Here is a 15,413-nt window from a genome sequence, read left to right as displayed (position 1 = left end):
CTAAATCGCATTGAATTTTCGATGTCGCACTTTGTTCATTTAATCTATTTATCGAGTGTCCATTTTTTTTCTACTGGGTGAACATAAGTGTTCTTGTGCGAACTCTCCAACCACCTCCGAATACTAAATTTATACGTGTTTAGGTGTACCTAAACTGGCGTTACCAGAAATCATTTCATCTTCGGCAGAAACAGAATTAATGATGATGGTCCCACCTCCTTCCCCTGCAAAGGTTTGAGCGGAACGAGTGATCTTATTGATAATAATTATATTACGGTATTTATTTTTTTTCATCAACTAACCAGTAGGCAAACTGAATTGAAAAGAAAACGGACTGGTTATCTCGCAGGCATAGATTACTAATCGAAAGAACAATTTAAGTCATTATATGAACGTATTTATTCCATGGCATGTCGAGAGAATTTCCAACCCGGGAAGACCCTAGACTAAACTGACCAGACGTCCCGCGTTACGCGGGACAGTTCAACAAAATGTCCCGCGTAAGATTATGTCCCGCGAAACGTCCCGCATTTGGCAAAAGAAACGAAAATGTCCCGCGATATCAACATATTTCAATATTACAATTTGAACATTTTGATTTTATTAAATGGATGAACCACAAAAAAAACTTTTATTTGACAGACTGTTCAAGAGATCTTCCAATGCATCCAAAGATTAATACGCTGATCTGGTTTCATCGCACCGATAGTGGACTTTTTGTTTAGAGAGTGTCAAATGGAAACGACAGTAACAAAATTTGAAAATGTTTTTCATAAAAGTCCCCTATTGATCCTCAGGGACCAACGTTAGTCAGACGAAAAGTTCCTCTTTGGTCCCCTAGCTCGGTCAGGGCTTTACGTGTTAAATACGCCGGAATAACTAGTGTATACGGGACAGGAAGAGACAGGGTTGTTTGATGAAATATCATAAATGAAACGCTTGGCGGCCTTACGGAAGTTGGCCGGAACCTCAACTATGGCCGATGAGAAGATGTATGTCAGCGTGTTCTTTTACCTTTTTATGGCTTTGATGGTCGGCTGTCTCTTCATTTTGGCCATTCGCCCAAAAGTATTCTATCGGTTGCAGCTGGGGGACGTTGGGAAGGTTGGCGGTTTATCTCCAGCCGATTCATCTTCCAGTGATTTTTTGGCATATGGGCTGATCCCAGGTTCGACCACATCACCTTCGCAACTTCCGGCAAGCACTTCGTACTGTATATCTCTCAGTTTACCATATGACTCGAAAGAAGAGCGGCTTTGACATTCCCTTCTCGTTTGTCAGAAAATGACCTTCTTGGAGAACTTGATGTGGGTGATATATTCGTCGCCAGCACTTATCTGGGGAACGTAAAGTATCCGGTCCCTTGCATTCGTTGAATTCTAGCATCAAGTACGTTTTGTCTTCCATTATGAGTACGAAAAGAAGTTTTTCACTTCTTTAACCGAATCAATAACCTTGAATCATTTTTGTTGTAGGCTTAATAAACCTAACATTTAAGAAAAATTTGTTCCATTAAATTATAATTGTAGTTTTTTTTCATCATCTTCCGAAATTAGTCCATTTTTTAATGCATACGTTAACACTAAAATCGATGAAAAATGGATTGGAATTTTCGAGCATTCCATTCGATAATTGGAAGAAAATTGTAGAATTTCAATCGTGCTTGCCAGACCTAAATGCTCTGACCGAGTGAGAGATTTTCAGGCGTAAACAAAATCTAAACAACCGAAAAATCACAACTGAGTGATTACAGGTTAGGTTTCATTGCTAGGTCACATGTTAAGAGTTTCACAAATAAATGAGACTCTCTAAACTATGGTTTATGCTCACATAACGTATATACATAACGTTTTGTTTTTTGTATCCCGCGTTAGACCTCTGACTATCTGGTCACTTTACCCTAGACCGATCGGGAATTGAACCCAATACCTATGTCACCATTAGCCAAGAATTTACAAAGGAATTCCCGCTTTGTTAGATCCCCGGCCACGATGCGATCGTTCCCGAGTTCAAGCAGCTGAACAAACCCAAGCATAACTGTAGCCGATACTTCAGGCCCATTACTTATCTCAAGGCATGTCAAGAAAATTTCCAACCCGAAAAAATCCTTGACCGATCAGGAATTAAACCCAATACATGTCAGCATTAGCCTTGAATTCCCACTTTACTAGACAATATTCTGCAAATGCGTTCGAGCTCAGACAGCTGGGCAAACCTAAGCCTAATTCCAACCAATACTTTAGGTCCTACATTCAACCTGGAGTATAAACGTATCAACCAGAATCTGCAATGAGATCTGCCACAACACAGAAAAATCTCGTTATAATTATCTGTTAAGAAGATGAATTTACGAGTATTCCGGTTGAGCTATCCCTAGCTTCCCTCTGGTATCCACATTATACCCCTTGGAATGCTTTAATTTTTTTCGCGAAAAACTGCTTTTGCTTATGTTCGATCTAAAGTATTGTTATGTCTGTCAACGCGCACGGGCTCAAACTATTGCAAACTTCACAATTTTATTTTTTTGATTAATTGAAAAACTAAAATGAAATAAAAACAAAAATCATTCAATACCATCATCATCAAAGTCTTGAAATAAAACAAAATAAAATTTGAAAAAAAAAAACACAAACACAGAAGACAATAATTTACAATATGAAATCGTGATCATTACAAAAGCTTGAGCTGAACGAGTTCTCTTGTTAATAATTAGTATGAAGAAATTTATGGAAAACGGACTGTTTATGTCACAGGCATAGATTCCCATTCGAAAGAACAACTTAAATCATCATCTGGACCTATTAATTCCATGGCATGTCGTGAGAATTTCTAATCCGAGAAGACGCGGGCTCAAACTATTTTTTTTTATCCAAAATATATATTTTTATTAAGGCTCATATGGCGTCAACCTGACGGGGCCGGGAGTTCAATATTTCGACAATGTTTGCCTTATAACTATGTTAGTAATATGTAACCGATTACTCGCGGTTTGCTCGAGGTTAGTATTACAAGTGTTTTCATAATTGTGATGTTGCTGTCTTCAATGCTCTGTACCTGTGCCCGACACGGGATACTTCCTATTGGGATGCAGCTGACCATTAATAAGCAACGCCCCCCTAGTCTGTACCCCATATCTAGCGTGGTGCGTCTTTCTCGACTCGAGGAATCCAGGATAGAATGGTCACTAGCCGGCGCAATCATCAGCTCGTGTAGAGTTGTCATGAGCGGTACAACCTTTGGCTCTTGTTGAATGATCAGTGGACTGCAAAACCTTCGGCCCGTGCATCTGTAAAGAGTGTGTGTATGTATTGCCGCGACTAAGTAAAAGTTTATCGATCGGATAGGAGGGATATGAAACAGGGACACAACGAAGGAAACATCATTAAACGTTGACATCGGCGTTTCTGAGGAACAGGTATAGATGAAGCAGAAGATCAGGATCACGGCTACCTAAGATATCCCGGACGGGGATATCCGATTGTCTGCCTTTTGCTCTCAGTGCTCTAGAGAGCTGAGAGCGAGCAGCATGGAACCGGATACACGACCGGGCTCAAACTATTGTTCAAAGTTAAATTTGGGTCTACGACTGAAGGAAAAGAATATATTGCAAAACTAAACAAACAATTAACATACCATCATCATCATAGTCTGAAGATAAGAAACACAAATATCCGTTATAACTTCGTCATCTTACACACTAACATTGATTAACATTGCATACTGGGTTAAAAATCTAGATCATGCTACAAAAACTCTTTACAAGTACTACGGAGCGTTCAAAGGCTTGTTGCTATCTTCGCTTCATTTGGTAATGTGTTGTAAAGTCTATATCCTTTATAAAAAAGTGAATTTTGGGTACATGACATTCGAAAGTTTATGGTTCTTGTCTTGTGTTATATCGATGCATATCTCTTCCATGCGTTATCGTGTTTTGTGAATAATTCGGTGTCATCCCGTTAGTCATCCTATGTATGAACGTAAGCGTGCAATATTTTATACGCTGTCCCACTGACATCCATTGCAGGCAATCAAGCCTAAATCTCCGTGGAGTTAGTCGATCACATCTCAATATCAGGCGCAATGCCTTATTTTACACAATTTGTATTCTTTGCATTTGCCTCTTATTCGCGAGAAACAGCACAGATGCACAATAATCAAAATGTGGAGCGATCAGCACTTTGTAGATCGTGATTTTACTTTCAAAAGTCAGGAATCGATTTATTCTACAAAGCACTCCATATTTTTGAGCTGCCTTCTTTATAGTATAGTTAATATGTTCATCGAAGTGCAGCGTTTCGTCAAGAATAACGCCAAGATATTTGATCGATGATGCTTTTTCCACCGTTTGCCCATCAATATTTGTACTAAGACCTTCACTGCCAAAATTGCGTGTCGATGTATGGGAGCAGACATCTCTTTCTTTTTTTCTTCTTTCATCTCTTTTGGGATTGTACCGAATCCAAACGATGTTAGCGGGGATCGAACAAAGGCCAGCAGGAATGTAAGGCAGTTTTACACGCCCACGCTATCCACATAGTCGATGATGCTGTTGCGAAATTGCGTGATAATATTACCCCTAATTATGAAATGGAATTGGAAAGTGTTTTCTAAGAGTAAAAAGAAGAGAATAAAGGAGATCTATATCCATTTCGGTCTGGGCCGTGTATGTGGCAAAGTATGCGAGGTTGCAATGTGTCTCTTGTTTCACTCGCTCATATTCATATTATATTATACAAATGCTTACCAGTATTTGAGAGTCATGACATTTTCTGTTATTTTTAGGCTCATTTAATGTAATAAATCGGGATGACAAAACATGTGTTAAAAATCAAATTTGGGGTGTAGCTAACTTCAGTGTTTATCATAAATATCGAAAGTCGTTCAAATTGAACAACTGAACAATTGGTATCTGCCTTGTGTCCACTTACCTCCTATAAACATCACTATTTCCCGAGGATTTTGGAAAACATAAATACCAAAAACGTGACAGCGCTGTTCGTAGAACTAAACAAACCATCAATGAAAACTATCACACAACCTAATTTATTTATTTATTTATTTATTTATTTATTCTTCGTCTTCGAAACTATAACGTACAGACTGTAACTTAAACTAATCTAAATGCCTATTTCTATTAACAAAGACATCCTTGCTGATACAGAAATCAAAATTATCATAAACAGCGTAAAAAGCACGGATACATACACTAAAAGGATTGTTGTATCCATAGTTTGTCCTGTTGGCTGGCAGCCGGAGAGCATTATGGTGACGAAGAGCACGAGAGGGGACGTTTATGTTGATACTCTGAAGTAATGCCGAACAATCTAAACGATTTGTGAGAACGTCAAAAATGAACACTCGCTGCAGCTTAAGACGTCTGGCCGATAATGATTCCAAACCAATCAGCAGGCAACGTGATGTGTACGGTGGTAACTCTGCATGGTTAGCCCAGGGAAGCTGGCGAAGAGCGAATCGGATGAAGTGCTTCTGTACTCGTTCAAGTTTCAGACAATGTGAGACGTGATACGGTGCCCAAACTGGCGCTGCATATTCCATAACACTGCGCACTACCGCGCAGTATAGTGATTTGAGAGCATATACATCTGTGATGAATGCTGTATGGCGACGGATGAATCCCAGTGCAGAGAAAGCCTTGGCTGCAGTTACCACAACATGTTCACTGAATCTCGGCTTACTGTCCATTATTACACCTAGGTTACGTATGGAATTGACCCGATCAAGAGCTGTCGAAATCGATATGGTAACTGAATTCAACAGCAGTTTGGCAGCGGGTGAAAGAGATTAATTCGCATTTCTTGATATTCACGTTCATACCGTTTTCATTGCACCACAACAAAAGTCGATCTATGTCAGTTTGCAAAACTTGACAATCCAGGACTGATGTAATCACCCTGAAGACTTTCAGATCGTCTGCGAAGAATAGTTTTCTCGATGACAGACGGTGGGCGAGATCGTTTAAATATAGAATAAAGATGAGAGGCCCGAGTACGCTTCCTTGAGGAACTCCAGATGTAACGTCGAACGGTGCAGAGACTTCGTGATCCACTTGTACGAAAGCTAACCGCCCAGTAAGATAGGACCTTAACCAATCGACTATCCAACTTGGGAAGCCCAGAACTAAAAGTTTGTCAACTACAAGGGTATGCGGAACCACGTCAAAAGCCTTCGAGAAGTCTACGTAGATCGAATCTACTTGACAACGGGATTCTACTGCAGGGAATAGTATGTTACAATATTCCATCAAATTGGTCGTTGTTGAACGACGCTCAACGAAACCATGCTGAAACTCGCTGATTAGAGGTTTAGCAGCATTGTTCAGAAAACGATGGACGACTGTTTCGAATACTTTGCCCAAACCACAAAGTATCGATATTCCACGATAGTTTTCAACGAGATTTATGCTTCCTGCTTTGTGGATTGGGACCATCTTTGCAGTTTTCCACATCGACGGGAACGTACACTCGGCTAATGAGCGATTAAAAATTAGCGCTATAGGTGCAACCAGTTCAGCTGCACACCTCTTGACAATGAACGGCGTCAATCCATCCACACCGGGTCCTTTGGAGGGGTCCACGTCGTTCAGCGCTTCAAAAACGTCTCTGGCAGAAAAACGAAAATGTGGTAGGTGCACATCATGTAAAGGTGTAAGACTACTTGTTTCCGAATTGGATACAGGAGAGGTGATGCGGAAAACACTTTGGAAGAATTCAGCAAACAGATTTGCAGCTTCCTTGGCTGTGCTTGCTCTACGTCCTTCGTATTCTACATTGCATGGAATGCGTTTCGATGATTTTTGAGATCTAACGAAAGCTAAAATTCTCGACATAATCAGTAATGTTGACGTACGCTAAATCGAGCATTCTTCCATTCACGTTTCGTAGTCCATTTGTCTGAACAAGACCAATAGCGGACATTGATTCGATCATCAAAATCTCTTGCTCTGTTGATGCGTTCACGGGTAGATATCCGTTTATATCATCGTCAAATTTCCAATGAAGTTCTGGTAAGTTGTAGTCGCCTTATGCTAGAACAATATCAGCGTGTGTTGCGTTGTCGCATACGTCCTGGATTGCATTTGTGTGCGAAATATATTTGTCTGAACATGACGATGGCCTGAGGTATATTCCGACAACATAGAGTGAGCGGTTTGCTAACTTGATACGGATAATTGTTTGTTCGAGCTGATCACAATTGTTCGCAGGGATTGCGCTGCATTGATGGGTCATCTTGACGGCAATAAGCACTCCGCCACCTCTTGATAATTCGCTTGTAGAATCACTTCGATCGCATCTGAAGATATGATAGTCTGATGACAGTTCGCGATGTCAGGTCGAAGCCATGTTTCTGTCAACACAAGAATGTCGTAATCGCAGCTGGAAAGCATCAGTCGAAGCTCGTTCGTTTTGGTACGCAGTCCCCTGACATTTTGATAATACACCGACAGAAAGCGATTGGTTGACGTATTATTTGTGTTGAAAATTAGTGCTGATTCAATAGGCAATGCGCCATGTCCAGGGCAACTGAAATCCGAAAAAACTTCAGGCCGGAGAGTGGAAGTACAATTCAAGTACTTGCCTGCGAGTGGATTTAGGAAAACCCTTTCCCTTTCCACGAAAACAGGGCCGGGATGACTCTGATGACATAGTACGACTGAGTTACGTGTTGTGCGATTGCTATCGGTGGGTGGCGCGACTGTTTCGGGTGGCGTGGGGTCTTCCTTACGGCTTTCGCAGGTGCATCCCGGTGAAGGTTGGTCGAAGATGAAATGGCTTTTATTGCTGACGTTTCGCATGATGGAACTCAATTTCAGATGTGGCGTTTCAAATGGTCCTATTTGTGTATGTTGCGGTATCCAAACTGACGGGAATGTCATGTGAGTTGGGCTCAGTTGATCATTAGCGATGCGTGCAGTTCCATCGAGTTAAATCAAGGAAAAACAGCTCGCGGTTCACCCGAAGCGATGCCGCGTTAATGCAGGAACCGAATTATTTGTAAATCTTTTCAAGTTGCTAAACAAAATCCGCTTGCATTGCGCTTCATCAACCATCAGCAGTCGAAATACAGCAGCAGCGGTGTGTTCGGTTTGTTTATTAGGCAATGTTTACATATGGCTTCTTAGTGGTTATTTTCAGATTTATTTCACGACAGCGGCTTCGGTTTTAGCTGTGATACATTCGGTGTTCGCTTCGCTGCATGCACAACAGTGCATAATTTTACCATTTCAGACCTGGTATGCATGCGTTCTTATTTTAGAACACGACAAAACTGTTAAGTAATACAACAACGAACGTGAACTGAGTCTATCTCGGTAGATGGGCTATAACGCCAACCCGCCAAAGCCAGACAACCGGTGTGAAAATTGTGTTTTCTGAAAGTTAATTGCGGAAAAAATATAAAATGGGGTATGTGCGTTCGGCAGCTTGGTGAGGAATAATGATTTGTCACCCGTTTTAAAAATATGATTTTGTTTCGCAAAAGACAATTATTTGAAACGAATGCTCATTAAGGTAAACAAAGTGAAACGTAGCTTCGCGTTGTCAGCCCGAACGTAATTGCGAACTGTTGATGCCGAAAACAGTTTTTTTCCCAAATGTTACGTATACATAGCGAGGATTGACCTTTAGATATGGTTTGTTGTTCATGCATAGTTTACATATTTGCAAAACGGCGGTCCTTCGCTTCACAGCAGTGTGTGTCATGGTTATCTTGTTTTTTTTTGCCTCATTGGCCCCAACCAGTTGTTGCGATTGCCATGGCTGTGTCTGATCTACGCGTATGCACTTTTATACATCTTGACATGGCAAGAAAGGCTGACCACTTGGAAACTGATGAGGAGTCTTACCATTTACGCCGTTAAGTTCCAACGGCTCAGATCGACGTGACAAATATCATTTTGTGTGTGTGAACACTCTGTTCAATTTTCAGTGGTACGCTTAGTTCTAATAGGTATATTTTCATTAGCTAAATAAAGCCGTTCGTAGCAGATATATGCTCTTGTGAAGTACATTGACTCTCTTTTTCTGTCACACAAAGCAAATCCCTGCTCGACATATCCCGTGTTCCACGAGGACACATGGTAGAGGTAGAGCAATGAACCTGATGATCATCACAGAGTGCGAGAGATAGAGGGGGGGGGGCGTGTCAATCAATTCCATTCCGACCATTGTAATTGGTCAAGGTCAGTCACACTCGGCTTTCCAGATTTTTCTCTCGCACACTAGGCCATTAAGCGTTGCCGCTGACCCATCGCTATCACCCTCGACAATCTCTCGAGCCCAAACTGTCAATCGTCGATCCGCCACGCCAGAACTGTAGTGCTGTAGGAGTTGAAGCGCAATTATCAGGGCTCGTCTGGGAAGGAATATGCACAATGTTTTTGTTGTTGTTGTTGTTCGTATGCACGCTATCGGCTCAAGAAAGAATAACAAATCAGGCGGTAATAATAACAACAGTAACAACGTCGCGCAGTAATCAGCCGGTTCTTTGTTGTTACGAGTGTACACTTTCTGTTCGTAACCATAACACGGTGTGTCGTGATGTGTGGCAGTGAGCGAGTCGAGATAAGATTACACACGCAACCTGGCGCAACACACCACCAAACAACGGCGGGTGTTTATACTAGCTGTGGGTCAGGCTGGGGTGGACCGAAATGCGAAGTTGATGCGGATTTTCGTATGACTCACCGCTCAAATGTGTGAATAGGTGATAATTGGGGTTCATGCGTGATAGGCATCAACAGAATTCTCATGTTGGGCCATGATTTGTGATTTAATTTGATGCGCATGAATCGAAAGTGATGAAAGTTTAAATTTCTAATCCCATTCAGATCGTTTGATTGTTTGTAAACAAAATCTATTGTACAATCGTCTCGTTGTTAGAATGACGATGACATTAAGATTTATTCACTTATAATTTGAAACCACTGTTAATTTCATAGCAGCGCGTAGTGACCTGTTCTAGAATATTTTGAAAGTGTTCCTTATTCTGTGTTAAAACTTCTGTTATGATTTGTTTTGTTATTCAAAAGTTGTTCGCATTTGATCTATTGTAGTGAACACAGACACACATACATTGCTGCTGTTTCTGCGTTGTTTAATACTTGTTTCATGCGTGTCATGGTGATGTATTTTGATTATCAGAAATGTAGAATAATTGTGGTTGTGGAACAAATACATAATAGCCGCGTTAGCTTGTTGTGTTTGACTTCCTAATTGACCTTTTCTTTTCCAGGCTTTGGAAACATCAATGTTAGAAGCCTCTATAAGAAAAGGAGAAAAAGAACGTTCGGGATGCATACTCAGTTCAGAACGTGCATTGACAATAAAGATCCAAATTTCGACAAGTGGCCATCTTGTATATTGTACTCGCGATCAGTGTTGCCACATTTTTATCTGTACCAGAGGGGTTAAAAATTTTTCTCATCTGTACTTTTTCTTCCAAAATTTTGTACCATCGAGAATATTCGTTGTAGAGCCAAATCTATTTTATTACCATGGAAAATACTCATTTATTTACTACAAATACTACACTTACATTTGCAAGTCATTCGTGGGATTGACGCTTATACATATTTTTTTTCTGAATCCAGATTGCATACTATCATTCTTAAAGTTTCGAGCTGCCGCCATGATGTTCAATCAAATCTTTTGATCTCAAAATAGCGTTCACCGTATTGTTGCTGAACCGATTTCGATGCAAATTTTTGTTCTGATTATATTTAAAATCGAGGGGTTGTATCCGAGACACGACCGCTTAGGACGTAGGACTACGCAATATTTTGACGTAGGGCTACGTCTAACCGGAAGATATGGGGGGTAAAATAAAAATCTAGGCACTGAACAAGTAGGAAAAAAATGAAAGATTCTGAACGCTTATATCTCGGGCATTTTTTAATAGATCGCAAAGGTGTTTGCATCAATTGATAGGAAATATTTCTACGAGTTTATCACAATGAATAACATTTCATTTTTCTTCATATAAACATTTGATTAATTGTGAAATGTCAAGCATTGTCCAAACGCATTGTGTGCCTCGTTTTGATTGGTCCGATTTGTGCTCCTCAAATGGCTTCGACCAAAACGACCAACTAGAATCATATTGTAAACCACTCCCACTTGTGATTCTACCGCAAGTCGAATGATCGATCGAAATTTGGCTGTTACTTTCCAAAATCATCATTTTTTCTGTAACCGCGGAGCAGAACGGATGTGCTAAGGTCATCGTTTTATCATGGAGCGGCAGCAACGACTGGATAGGCTGGAGCAGAGTCATGAGCGGCAGAAGCGTAGCGATGGCAACGAGTTTTAATTGTGTGGCGCTCATACTCGAAGAGCCTCCGTAGACTGCAGACGTTTCATCGGCCGGTAGTTTTGTATGGTTTGAGCTAGTGCAAACACCGACCCAACTAAATCGATGCATTGTGCATGCGCGTATGGATATCTCTCCGTACTGATCAAGCAGCCGATCAAACTATTGGACGATAAAAAGTCTGCAGTTTGTTGGGACTTCAAGGCCATTGTTCCACGAATATCAGCAGCAACAACCACCATGTTTTCATCAAATGGACAACCGTAACCCATCGCTTTCGTGGAATCGATCCAGCACACCAGTGCCTATGACTGCATTCAGTCTGTCGAGAAAAGAGCTTCTGCAAAATGAGGACAAAACCTTCAAACGATACAAAAGATATTGGTGCTTTTCAGGGCCACCAAATTATCCACAAAAGAGTTGTTAAAAGTTATTTACAAAATACGATGGCTTTTTTTTTTGCTATCGCTTCCTTTTGTTTTTCGTTCATTCGTCTCGTTGGACCCGTACCTTTAGTTGAGTCTCCCAATTTGTCTCTATCCTGTGAGCATGTGCCGCTAGACTACAAAACGTGCGGTCTCGTTCGTGGTATACTTGCATATCAAAAGGCGCTGGACGCTCAGCCGAGTAGTGAAATTGTTAGATGCGTGACCTACCGAAGCGTTTGCATTCGTTCCGCTGACAGTGCGATATGGCATGTTGAAATACCTCCTTCACATCAAGGGCACAAAAAATCGATAATGTTGACTCCGTAGCGTTTACCATGAACGAGTACATTCTGACGGGAAGAAGGTCGAACCATAATTCCACCGCATGCGCACTTCTATGCGATTCCACTGATTCGTATATCGCACCAAAGGTTCGCCTGCCGTCTCTGACGCTGCGTGTTTTTGCGTGTTTTATTCTTCCCGCTGAATTGATGTTTCTAATCGTCATTCTCAGAATCGAGCCATTCATTTGTTCGAGCTGTCTACAGTAAAACCTGTTTCTGTGCGATTTTCTGTTCTTTTGCGGTTTGTTTTGTGCGATTTTTTTTTTGTGCGATGTATGGAAAGAAACATATTTGACGGAGTTATCGTCCATTTAGTTTTTTTCGATGGTTTATATGCATTTCAGTGCGAAAAAAGCATATTTGCGTCTGAATTATCCACTTCTGAAATCATTCCCCTTCTCTCATCAAATGCTCTAAGTTTTTCTAAGTTATTGCATGACATGATTTCTAACAGCAACACGTTTCAACATGCAACTAAAAGCTCAAAACAGTCACGCGCAACCAAAAAAGCAAAGTGTGCCATCGCAAAGCAGGGAAACAAAAGGAAATTGAACGGTGAATGACGTGGATTTGAGTTATTTTCTTGGAGGAAACTTTTTTTATGCGGTCCCTATCTACCGCACAAAAAAAGTTTTTTTGAAAATGTGTACCGAACACGATTTTTTAAAGCTGCTAGTGAAGTTTTGCACGATTTTTTTATGCGACTTTTTTGTGCGGTCCTTATCCCCCGCACGAAAAAAAAGGTTTGCCTGTATATTCAAATGAAAGTTTCGTCGTTGTATTCGAAACGTACTAACTGAAATTGGTTAAAACGTAATGCTATTGCCGGCGATTTGGTGGTAAGCGTGATTGATGTGCTCTCACCTCCTCTTGACCTCCTCTCATACTATTATTCCTGGAAGACGATCCAGAACAATCCATTTAGTAGAATGAAACGGATAAAACTTTCAACCGAAAGCTGCTAGCGTTCTTTCGCATGCGAAATTAACTTCCTCAACGATGATGAATATTGTTCATCCGAGCATTCTCATTTCTCATTTTTTTATCCCATCTGTTTATTTTATTAGGCTCATTCAGTTATTCAGCTGTAACAGAACGGAATTTATTCGTGTACATTTTTATCTAACGATTATTTTGTTGCATATTACACAGTATTCTTATCTTATCGATACACATGTCATCTTTTTCGGCGTAAGAACATTCCTACTGTTCAAGAAATAACCTAGGTCGAGACAACAAAAAAAAAATCGGTTTGTGATACGAGTGATTAATGAGAATATATAATATAAATCCCGAGAGTTTTCAAAGGATTTTTTTCAGAGACCTTCTCAGGTCAGAACGGATATTATTTTAGAAATCACGTCCCGCCGAATAGTTCGCGTGTTCAGAATCACATCACTCACCATAATGAATCCTGATTCGAGGTACACATTCCATTGGACAATTTTTATTTTGCTATTTTGTGGTATGTAACACCCTTTTCGGTGCACTAATTGTGCAGAATTTTCTTTTTAATTTCCAAATCAATCCGCGACATTTCGAAAACAACTTTATGACGATTAAATGACTTGTATTACCAATTACACGACAAAAAAAAGTTAACCTGTTTGTGTGTAATAACTTGTTAAATGTTTAAGACTACTTTTCGATACACTCCTTACATCGTTTCTGAAGTGTCTAGCATTCTGGGCATCATTTTTTGTTCCATAAAATATTTCAAATAGGCTCTCTATTGCTCATGTGTTCACTTGGTTCTCGAATATAGGGGAAAGTCGGGGAAGACGGACACGGTAGGAAACTTGCAATACAGTGCATGAATACCTTCGACACTCACTGTGTACACCTAGCTGGCTTTCTGTTAAAATTGTACAATAAAACCTGTTTTTGTGCGTTTTTTTTATGCGGTTTTCTGTTCTTGTGCGATTTTTTTTTGTGTGGTGTATGGAAAGAAGCATATTTGACGTAGTTATCGTCCATTTAGTTTTTTCGGTGGTTTAAATGCATTTCAGTGCGAAAAAAGCATATGTGCGTCTCAATTATCCACTTCTGAAATCATTCCCCTCCTCTCATCAAATGCTTTAAGTTTTTCTAAGTTTTTGCATGATATGATTTCTAACAGCAACACGTTTCGACATGCAACTAAAAGCACAAAACAGCCACGCGCAACCGAAAAGGCAAAGTGTCCCATCGCAAAACAGGGAAACAAAAAAATTGAACGGTGAATGGTGTGGATTTGAGTTATTTTCTTGGGGGAAACTTTTTTTATGCGGTCCCTATCTACCGCACAAAAAAAGTTTTTTTCAAAATGTGTAAAGAACACGATTTTTTAAAGCTGCTGGTGAAGTTTTGCATGATTTTTTATGCGACTTTTTATATGAGGTCCCTATCCCCCGCACAAAAAAAGGTTTGCCTGTAAATAAAAACAAAAAAGTAATCTACGAATAGCAGCTCGGTGTAAGTTTTCGTCTACACAAAATAAGGTTCTTATTGTTATCGAGTAATGTTTTGGGGTGTTTTTCGTTACGTGGATGTTTTACCATCACTTCTCTCCTAGTTCATCGAATCAGTGGTGAAGTTTTCTCATTTTTACTCCAAAAATATTGACGAAAATAAAATACTAATCAAGTCGGGTAAGACGGACACTCCACCGACAAAAAACAAACATTTTGTTTTTAAAACAATTTGGTTATCTCCTCCTTCTTTTGTCAACAGATGTCCACTAACTCCGTTTGCCAGTGCAACCACATATCATGGACGAATCAGCAGACCGGTTTTTAAAACGTTATTCGAAGTTGTCATTCCGAATGTCGGAAGCTATTTTAGACATGAAAGAATGAGAAAAATTACAAGCCCTTCTAGGTGATTTTAGTCTACCTTTTCTGTTAGATTATCTTCAAGATACGTTTGAAGACCTTCAATACTTATCGAGTTCATAAACTCGTTACTAATTAATCGAATTAAAATCATGATCTTATCGTAGCGGTGTAACCAATAGGTTATTCACTTCCGACCTCATTTCATCGAATATCGACTGTCCGGTTGACTGGTTTTCAAGTTTTTAAGCGACTGTCGGTTGAATAGTTTTAAGGCTCGTCGTCGTGTTTTGTGCTCGCACAACTTCCTGTATCATTCATCTTTACGAACTTATTATGGTTATGAGTATGTGCAGTGCGTTCAAACGTTGTAGTTCCTGATTCGACTGTCATATGTCTCTTTTGAAAAGCACTATTCTGTCGCTTTTACATTGCCCTGTTGTTATAAGAAATCATAACAGATGGAGAATTTAAAGATAACATTAATATATAATTTCAAT

The 15,413-nt window shown here is 40.1% G+C and overlaps 1 protein-coding gene across 5 annotated transcripts in view; it reads left to right on the top strand.

Annotated features, from left to right (window-relative positions):
- The window catches only part of LOC129764172 (protein yippee-like), a 318,646-nt gene that overhangs the window by 282,715 nt on the left and 20,518 nt on the right, over positions 1 to 15,413 (top strand). The gene's annotated exons all lie outside the window — the stretch shown is intronic.

Source organism: Toxorhynchites rutilus, chromosome 2 (assembly GCF_029784135.1).
Source record: "Toxorhynchites rutilus septentrionalis strain SRP chromosome 2, ASM2978413v1, whole genome shotgun sequence".
Lineage (NCBI taxonomy): Eukaryota > Metazoa > Arthropoda > Insecta > Diptera > Culicidae > Toxorhynchites > Toxorhynchites rutilus.
The sequence above is the reverse complement of the archived record's forward strand: the minus strand, read 5'-3'. Positions and strand labels throughout refer to the sequence as shown.